The sequence below is a fragment of the Jaculus jaculus genome, chromosome 16 (assembly GCF_020740685.1).
Source record: "Jaculus jaculus isolate mJacJac1 chromosome 16, mJacJac1.mat.Y.cur, whole genome shotgun sequence".
Classification (NCBI taxonomy): domain Eukaryota; kingdom Metazoa; phylum Chordata; class Mammalia; order Rodentia; family Dipodidae; genus Jaculus; species Jaculus jaculus.
In genome coordinates this window covers 26904266-26913634 of record NC_059117.1, presented here as the reverse complement: position 1 = coordinate 26913634, position 9369 = coordinate 26904266, and the positions used below count along the sequence as shown (strand labels likewise).

The 9369-nt window shown below is 38.2% G+C and overlaps 1 pseudogene; it reads left to right on the top strand.

Moving 5' to 3' along the window:
- The first annotated feature begins 274 nt into the window (after positions 1 to 274).
- On the top strand, positions 275 to 435 carry LOC101610681 (annotated as a pseudogene).
- The last annotated feature ends 8934 nt before the right edge of the window (positions 436 to 9369 follow it).

The window sequence follows — 9369 nt, the reverse complement described above, 5'->3', positions numbered from 1 at the left end:
TGATTCTGCATGTTGTGGTTGGCTGCTGGTTAATGTGGCTTCTCTATGTGTGCTCTCTGACAGTCCAGGTGAATGGACATTATATAGCCAGCAATGTTTCAAGAACGCACATGCCTTGTAATCTCTTGAGATCTAGGCTCAGAAGTGATATAATTCATCCCCAAAGCATTCTATGAGTATTCATAAGAGCAATCCAGATTCCTGGGGCAAGAAATTATTTCCACTGTTTATGTGTATAGTAGAAACTCAGAAAATGGATCTGGGGGACCCCAGAATGCTGAGCAGGTTCATGGGCCTGCATTACCAGGAGCTAGCCAAGAACTGGATGCCACAGCAAGCTTATGGGGTGCTGGGGGGATGGTGTGAGCCACTGACTGGGGGCTGATCCTGGATTGGGTGTCCTACATCAATGGAAAGTTCAAGAAGAATAACTGATTGGCCAGGCCTCTAAGAGCCTCTCTAGACCCTACCTTGGACCTAGCCCATGGATGGATGCCCAGGGAATGGTTCTGCTGCTGGACACTGTAGCATTAAACTTTCTTCTGATGGCCAAAAAAGAAAAAAAAATTGGATCTGTATACATTATTGGGTGTAAATTTTTGTGACCATATGAACTAAAACGATATCACTGTCTCATGTTAAGAATCAGCTGACACTTATTTCTTCCCATTTCCACATAAAAACATCTCATCATCTCCTCACTTCATTTTAAAATATTTGTTTATCTATTTATTTATTTGAGAAGGAGAGAGAGAGAGAGAGACAGAGAGACAGAGAGAGAGAGAGAGGGAGAAAGGGGAACAAGGGGAACACCAGAGCCTCTAGCCACTGCTATCAAACTCCAGATGCGTGCACCTCCCTGTGCATCTGGCTAACATGGGTCCTGGGGAGTAGAGCTTCAAACCAGGGTCCTTAGGCTTCATAGGCAAGTGCTTAACCTCTAAACCATCTCTCCAGCCCTAAAAAGATTTTTTATTTATAAGAGAGAAAAGAGGTGATAGATAAAGTAAGTATGGGCACACTAGGGCCTCCTGCCACTGCAAGTGACCTCCATCCACATGTGTCACTTTATGCATCTGGCTTTACCTGAGTACTGGAGAATGGAAACCTGGACATCAGGCTTTGCAAGCAAGCACCTTTGAGCACTCAGCCATCTCTCCATCCCAGGGGTTTCTGTCTACACTGTTTCAGCTCTATTCTTGTCTCCATCTGAGAACTTCAAGTTGTAATACACACATATGCCACGTGGTTGGTCCCATTTTCATCCACAGATAATTTTCTCTGTATACTTAAGCTATTTTGCCGTCATTTACTCTTAAAATGTTCAGTTAATTCTTTGAAGCAATCTCTTTCCTTCGCCTTTCTGCATCAGCTTTTCAGTTCTTGCCACTGTCAGATGAACACTCTACTTTTGTTTCAGTATTGTAGTTGAAACTGAAGGGCCAGTCTTTTTTTTTAACATTTTTTTAAAATTTTTATATATTTATTTGAGAGCGACAGACACAGAGAGAAAGACAGATAGAGGGAGAGAGAGAGAATGGGCGCACCAGGGCTTCCAGCCTCTGCAAACGAACTCCAGACGCGTGCGCCCCCTTGTGCATCTGGCTAACGTGGGACCTGGGGAACCGAGCCTCGAACCGGGGTCCTTAGGCTTCACAGGCAAGCGCTTAACCACTAAGCCATCTCTCCAGTCTTTATCTTACCACTTAACTTACCATTGTTATCATGAATGGCATTTTGTTGTTGTTGTTTCTGTTTGGATACTTGGGTGTAAAAGCAGATTTACCCTTGCTCATTGTAAGATGGTTCTTATCCATTCCCTTATCTCCTTCCTTTCCACATGATCATCACCATCAACTGTTGATTATATTTCAATACATTCCATTGCTGAAACACAAAACTGAAAAACGTTCCTGGACTCCTTTCTCCAAATTATCTCTGGCTTCTGCTCATTGGTGTGCATCTGAAAAGGCTTTTTAAGACACTGACTCTATCCACTGATTTTTTTCTTCAATACAACTAGTAATGTTTCCTAATCCACTGAGCTAATGAAGTTGCTCCAATGAAGTTATCAATTTCAATCTCTTATTTCACATCAATTAACAGACACAGTTGGCTATTCATCTCTATTTGAAACTTATAACAATTCCTTTTATCCTCTGTTGTTTTATCCAGTCATGGCTTCTTTTTAAATTTTAATTTATTTATTTTTATTGACAACTTCCATGATTGTAGACAATAACCTATGGTAATCCCCTCCCTCCCCCCACTTTCCCCTTTGCAACTTCACTCTCCATTATATACCTTCCCCCTGTATGGTTCAGGAGTGACCAGGACCACGGAGAACACTCTGAGGCAAAGATGGAAGTTTTATTCTGGAAAAAACATGAGCTGCCAGGAGCAGTCATAGGCTCTTCATTTGGGGGAAGGTGAGAAAGGGAAGGAATTTTCCTGTTGGGGAAGTAAATCTCTGTTCTTTACATTAGCCATATGGTGAGACCAGAAGTGACCAGGTGAGAGATGAGGGGGCAATAAATCTCTGTTCTTAGGGTAAGACCAGAAGTCCCCTGGTGAGAGCTAAGAGGAGGGGTAGAAATCTGGACTTGGGGCATTGTTAATGGCTAGGCAAATTCTTGAGGAATGTGGATGACCCATTCCCTTATATCTCTCTGTCACCATCCTGTTTACTTTGGTGACACCCTTTTTGGGAAGCTCATCATGACCTAACACCCCCCTTAGTCAGTCTCTCCTTCATTTTGATGTCATCATTTTTCCTCCTATTATGATGGTCTTGTGTAGTAGACAGTGTCAGGCACCATGATGTCATGGTGTCATGGATATCTAGCCTTTTTTGTGTCCAAAGGAACATGTTGTAAGGAGTCCTACCCTTCCTTTGGCTCCTACATTCTTTCCATCACCCCTTCCGTAATGGACCCTGAGCCTTGGAAGGTATGATAGAGACGTTTCAGTGCTGAGCTCTGTCACTTCTTCTCAGCACCTTGGTGCCTTCTGAGTCATCTCAAGGTCACTGTCATCTGAAAAGAGAAGCTTCTCTAACCAAAAGTGAGTGTGGCATTAATATATGGATATGAACATTAAGAGCAGTGCTTACCAGGCAGTTTGGTGAGCATGGTATATACATTTAGCCAGACACCAGCAGACATTATACCCCTAAGGCTCATGACTGCCCCTGTCATAGGTTTTCAGTATCAGGCATTTATTCCCTTCCATGGATTGGGCCTCCAGTCTAATTACAGTGGTTGGTTTTCCCCATAACAGACATTCCACTGTTGCACCCATTGGCTCATTTGCCCTGGCTGGCCAAATTCAAGGCTTACAGTGTCCATGGTTGTTTATCTGCACTGCTGACTTCTCTTTCCCCTATGGAGCTGCATGCAGCACAGCTTTTCTCCAGCTTTCTGTCAGCTGGTCTACAAGAAGGAGCTTTTCAGCTCAGTTCCAGCAGGATTTCTCAGTGACCTGGCAGCCCAAGTATGTGGAGTCTTCAGAAATAGGATCTTACCATCTATTCCTGGTGGGAAACCAAGAGCCTAAGCAATGGCCTGTAATGTTTTGACCTCCCTGACCAACAACTCACTGGAAGGTATCCCATCCATGGAACTGAAAATTTTATAGTAACAATCTATGGCTTCTGGGTGTTCCATTATCCAAAAAAACAGGTTTCCATATGACTTATTCATACCCTCTTAGAGTTTGATTAGCCCTCCCCCCTCCTTTCCTTTATTCAGGCTCTTCCCCTGACCTTACTTAAGCCTTTCCACCCCCATTGATCTGTTCTTGTACTTACATATATACAACACCATCCTAGTAAGTCTCCCTGCCTTTCTATTAGATACTCCCCTTCTAGCTTACTAGCTTCTGCTATTGAGCTTTATTCCAATGGTTTTGCATGATGTTTAGAAATGCCAGACTCTTGGTCTTCTTTCTGACTCACTGGCTGCAATTTTAGTTTCTAGTTCGATCTTGCTACCAAATTGGGATGTTTGACACACAGCCTGATGCTCTGCTCAATTCTTGGGTTTCTTTTCTTCACAAGCTGTGCTCCCTGATATCACCAAGCCCCAAGGCTACCTCATGTCATTGTCATTGCTCCAAAGAATACACTGTTACCCTAAGTTCTTCCGAGAGCTGAAGATACATATAGTAACTACCTAGCAGACATAATTGACTCCAACTTCCATCCTCCCAGTTCACCAAACAGAACTGTGCTGCTTTTATGCAGGCCAAGTTTAGAAGTGATTCTAAAATTATATTTCCTTCCTATTCCATAATAGTCCATTACCAAACACTGGGAACTCAACTTTTGGAATTATTTTTAACATTTCTGACATCCATTTTCTGAAAGGTGTTTCACACATGTTCTCAGAGTCTATATTTTACATAGTAGTTAAAAATATCTACCTTGAAAAACCAAAAAAACAAAAAATTATACTTTATATATCACCCTTCTCATAAGCTTCCAATATTTCCTCATTTCTATAATTTGGGTGTTGAATGTCCTCTCGGGGTCATCTCAGTGAAAGGCCAGAACCCAAAGGTGCTGCTTGTTAGGATTTGGTTGAATCTTTAGGAGATGAAGCCTATTGGCAATCCTTAGATTATTAGGGATAGACTGCTGATGGTGACGATGGTATACCAGGTCCTGGCTTGATTCACTTCGTTCCTTAGCTCATGGTATGAGTGATTTATCTTTCAGCTTAAAGCAGTTGGTCAATTACTCATGTACTAGATCATCCAAAATAGGATGCCAAATAAATCTTTTCTCTTTCTAAGTTAATTACCTCAGGTGGTTTGCTATGTTATCAGAGAGCTAAGTAATAGTTACCTAGCATAATAACAGTAAAATAGAAGCGACCTCTCATAGCCTCCAGGACCCTGCATAAAATCACCTATCTCAGTCTTTGCTTCAACTTCAGTCACTCTTAGCCCTCATTCACAGCATTCTAGCTGCTGTGGGATTCATAGTTAGTACAAATGAAAGTTTCTATCCTTGATGGTCCATCTGTCTTTGTCTTTTTCAGATCTGTTCTGAAAGGTCGCTATCTGGTGTGTTGTGTTGGGGTGGGGAAGGTCTTCCCTGACCAGTCTTTTATATAACACATAATATCATCTTTATATTCTATATATTTCTCAAGAGTCCATATTACAGCAAATTGCTTGTTTTTATTCTTATTTATATCCTATCCCTTCCTGGAAGTATTAGAATGTCATTTTTCTACTACCATTCATATTCACATGTTAAATGCCAGTACATGCAAATTGCTAAATAAATTTTGATGTGAGTAGAAATAAATAAATATCATAGTTTGGCATTAGCAACTCCAGTACTAAGGAACTTTTAAGTAAGCTTAAATAACTTTTTGAAATGGAAGGACAAGTGTTTTATCTTCAGTTCTTTTTTTCATATTCCTATATTGCAAAGTCACATGGCCCAGCTTGAGATCCACAGTTTAAATATTTTTCAAACATTATTATTTAGGCAGGCTTATTATGTGACCTAAAAAAGGAATGAGTTCCTGGCCTCACAGTGGCTGTAATTTCCTGCTCAGTACTGGGTCCATCACTATGTCATCATGGAGGCTGTAAGAGGGGAAAAAACCTTCATCAAAATAGAAGGACTGTTGGGAAAGGAGACAAAAAAATCAATAGAAAGGCATGGAGTAAGAGAAAGTAATGGAAAGGGATATGATCAAAATACATGTATGAATATTTTCAGTAAAATAGAAAATCTAAAAGAATCATGGATTACATGAATGCAGAAAGTAGCTGATTTGAATTTGAGAAGAAAAATTTTCTATTTTATAACTGTACTTAGGTATATATTTTCTTAGATATAGTCATATGTAATTAATGATGTGGGTACACATGCATTTTACATCTGAAACTGTAAATCAGCTCTGGAGAATTGGCTCAATCAGCCATGTTTCTCCTTGTTGTGGTAGGAATCTGTAATAATTGGCAAAATGTTCTCAAATTAATTATATGTGTGTACCAACAGTTGTATAGATATATATGAGTATAATGTAAATCTTTAGTCATCTTGAAATCTTTATGCACAAATAATTCATAAATTTACCTAATCAATTTTATCTAAATATCTGGTACTAATATGTTTTCTAATCAATGGTATCTTAAAATTTTTCTTAGCATATATTAATTTCAAAAAATAAAAGATATCTTTGGAACATATTCATACACACATATAATGTACTAATGTACTTTGACCATATTCACCCCTTTATTAAATTCTTTCCCTTTAATATAAGTCTTAGTTTTGTTATAGAAGAAGGCAAATTTGTATTCTTGTAACATCATCAGATTTAAAAAATATTTTTAAATATATTTCTGTCTTTTGGTAAACTAGCATATTTGGAGGAATATTTTTATTTTATAAATCTTTACGCTTCATTTTTGCAATAAGTAAAAATAAACTTTCAAGAAATTGTCAAATAACACACCCATATTGAGAGTTATTCTTGTTTATGACATTGAGACAAAAATTATTTTTAGAAAAATAACAATAACAAGAAAAGCATATGGAATACATACATACATATATATACATACATACATAAGTACATAAATACATATCTATCTATCTATCATCTATCTATCTCCTATGTTTTAAGTGACATAGGAGGCTTCAGAAATAAAAACACCAAAGAAACAAGGAAATCTATACTTTTATGGACACTCATGCAGAAGTTTCAAGTGGGGGGCAGACAATATGAGCTGTGGTGGCAAATTTGACAAGGAATATGGCAAGTGTTTGCTTAGATTCCTCTCTATGGTTCTTGGTCTATAGAGATGACAATACTTCATCTGGCTGCATGGCAGACACCTCTACATCCTCCTGCAGGGGCGAATCATGTCACTTTGTGGTTTCTCTAATTTCCTTAAGTTTAAAAGTTCTGTATACCATCCGGGTATGGTGGTGCATGTCTATAATTTCAACACTCAGGAGGATGAGGTAGGAGGATCCCTGTGTGTTCTATGTGTTCGCAGCCAGCCTGGGACTACAGAGTGAGTTCCAGATCAGCCTGGCCAAGAATGAAACCTTTTATTTTATAAACCTTAAAGCTTCATCTTTGCAATAAGTAAAAATAAACTTTCAAGAAATTGTCAAATAGCAAATCCAAAAAAGTTCTGTATAAATAAAGTTCTAGTTACGAGCATGCAACATTTTGGCATACCATGTCCTGTACCCCACTGGTGAGTATACCTCTTGAGGACTGATTTTTTGGCCATAATTATAATGAATGGAACAAGCAAAGAACTGAAAAGCCCTACAACAGAATTGGGAAGATACAAAAAATTATGCATATTTATTCATGGTAGCCTGCTTTTTGAATTAGTAGAGAGCTAGTCATATGATAGTATAATTCTCCAAAAATCCCTTTAGGTTGTAAGTTGCTATAATTACAGCTGATAACTGTTACTACCCAATTTATAACCATTTTAAAATTGATTGATAAATTTAGAATTATCATTTTAAATAAATAATTATATTTAGCCCACTGCCTGGATTTATAGTTCTATCAAACCAAAGCAGGTATTTTTCCCTTTTGTGAAATGGTAAGAGAGAAAATATTCAGCTTTTGAAACACAAGTAGCTTTTGTACTTTCTGTGATACCAATTGCAAAATGATTGGGAAAGAAAGAAAAATGTATCATGTGAAATGAACAAAACTACCTATTTTAATGATCCAAATGGATGTATTATACTTACCCAGCATTATGAATATATGTAGTTCAAAGAATAGGGAAATCAAAGGATTGTTTTCCAAAATATATGGAGGAGAATTTGACACTTTGTTGATCCTTAAAGCCTGCTTTAATTTCATCTTCCTCAAGTTTTTCTAAAGTCAAAAATGTAATTATTATCATAATAACTAGATATTCACTTGTTTCATTTCTGTCTTTCTTCCATTGGCATATATCTTCAATGTATAATAAAGCTTACCTAATATGAAATACTTCATTAATACATTTTTCATCAAAAGACATATACTGCGTAATGATGACACTTACATTTTGAAATTTTTAAAGTTCTGATCTCTAAGAAAATGGCAGAGGCACACATAAATGGGGAAATTCTCTTGAGCGCACTTAGCTATTAAGCCAAAATTTTAGCTCTGTATGTTGAATTAAATGATAAATGTGATAAATCAGTTAACACAGAAGAGCTTTTAGTGGATCATATTACCATGCCATTTGAGTGAGGCAACAAGTCAATGACTTTATAAAACACTGATCTAACCTGAGGTTCTCACAGGGAAAGTGGGGAGGCTCCTGTAGGCAGGTATGGGTAGTCAGCAGGCAAATGAAGACCTGAGATCTTCCCTGTACGACATGGAGGCCAGTAACATCTACATACATACAAACTAAAGGCTACACGTGGTAATTGCCAAAAACATCCACAACTTGGAATGCAGTAAGTGCATCAGGCTTAGAAAATATGAATATTTGTGAGTGGAACAAGAAGAAATTGCATCAAAGACCTGATGTGAATTGATAGGCTGATGGAGTAATGGAAAAAGTCTTATCTCCCACCCTGCCACCATGAAAACATTTTCATGACCAAAATTCTAGCAATTAAATTCAAAATGTCTCTCCTTTATTATTATTATTTGAGGGGAGTTAAAAAGTCAAAATTTTGGAGAAGCAACAGTGCCAATATTATTCACATAGAGGTTCTACCAATTATGACATTGTCATATTGCAGCCTGAGATGAATGAGTATTATCTGGAAATCTTCCGGAGGGAAGATTTGCTGTCTATATAAAGGCTATCTGCCAACATTTTGCCTCTGCAACACCTATTGGTCCTTAGCTCTGATACCTTCTACCTTTCTACTTCCAAAACCTTTCTGCTTCCAAATTCTACTTCCTTTGGGCTACAGTATACTTCTGCCAGGAAAGTCAATTTCCAGGGGCAATGGAAGGATAATTTTTAAAATATTTGATTTTTACTTATTTATTTGAGAAAGAGGTGTGTGTGTGAGAGAGAGAGAGAATGGCTGCACCAGGGCCTCCAACTGCTGCACATGAACTCCAGAAATATGTGCCACCTGTGTGTCTGGCTTACATGGGTCCTGCAGAATTGAACCTGTGTCATTCAGTTTCGTAGGCAAGAGCCTGAACTACAAAGCCATCTCTGCAGCCTGGGAAAAGAGATGCTTCAAAACAAGAAGGAAGGAGAAAGAGACTGACAACAGAATAAGTAGGAAAATCTATGTATGGTACTTCAAGGATGTGTGTGCGAAAATGTGTGTGTGTGTGTGTGTGTGTGTGTGTGTGTGTGTATTGCATTTTCTCTTCTCCTTCATCTTCCTTTGTCTGAGGAGAA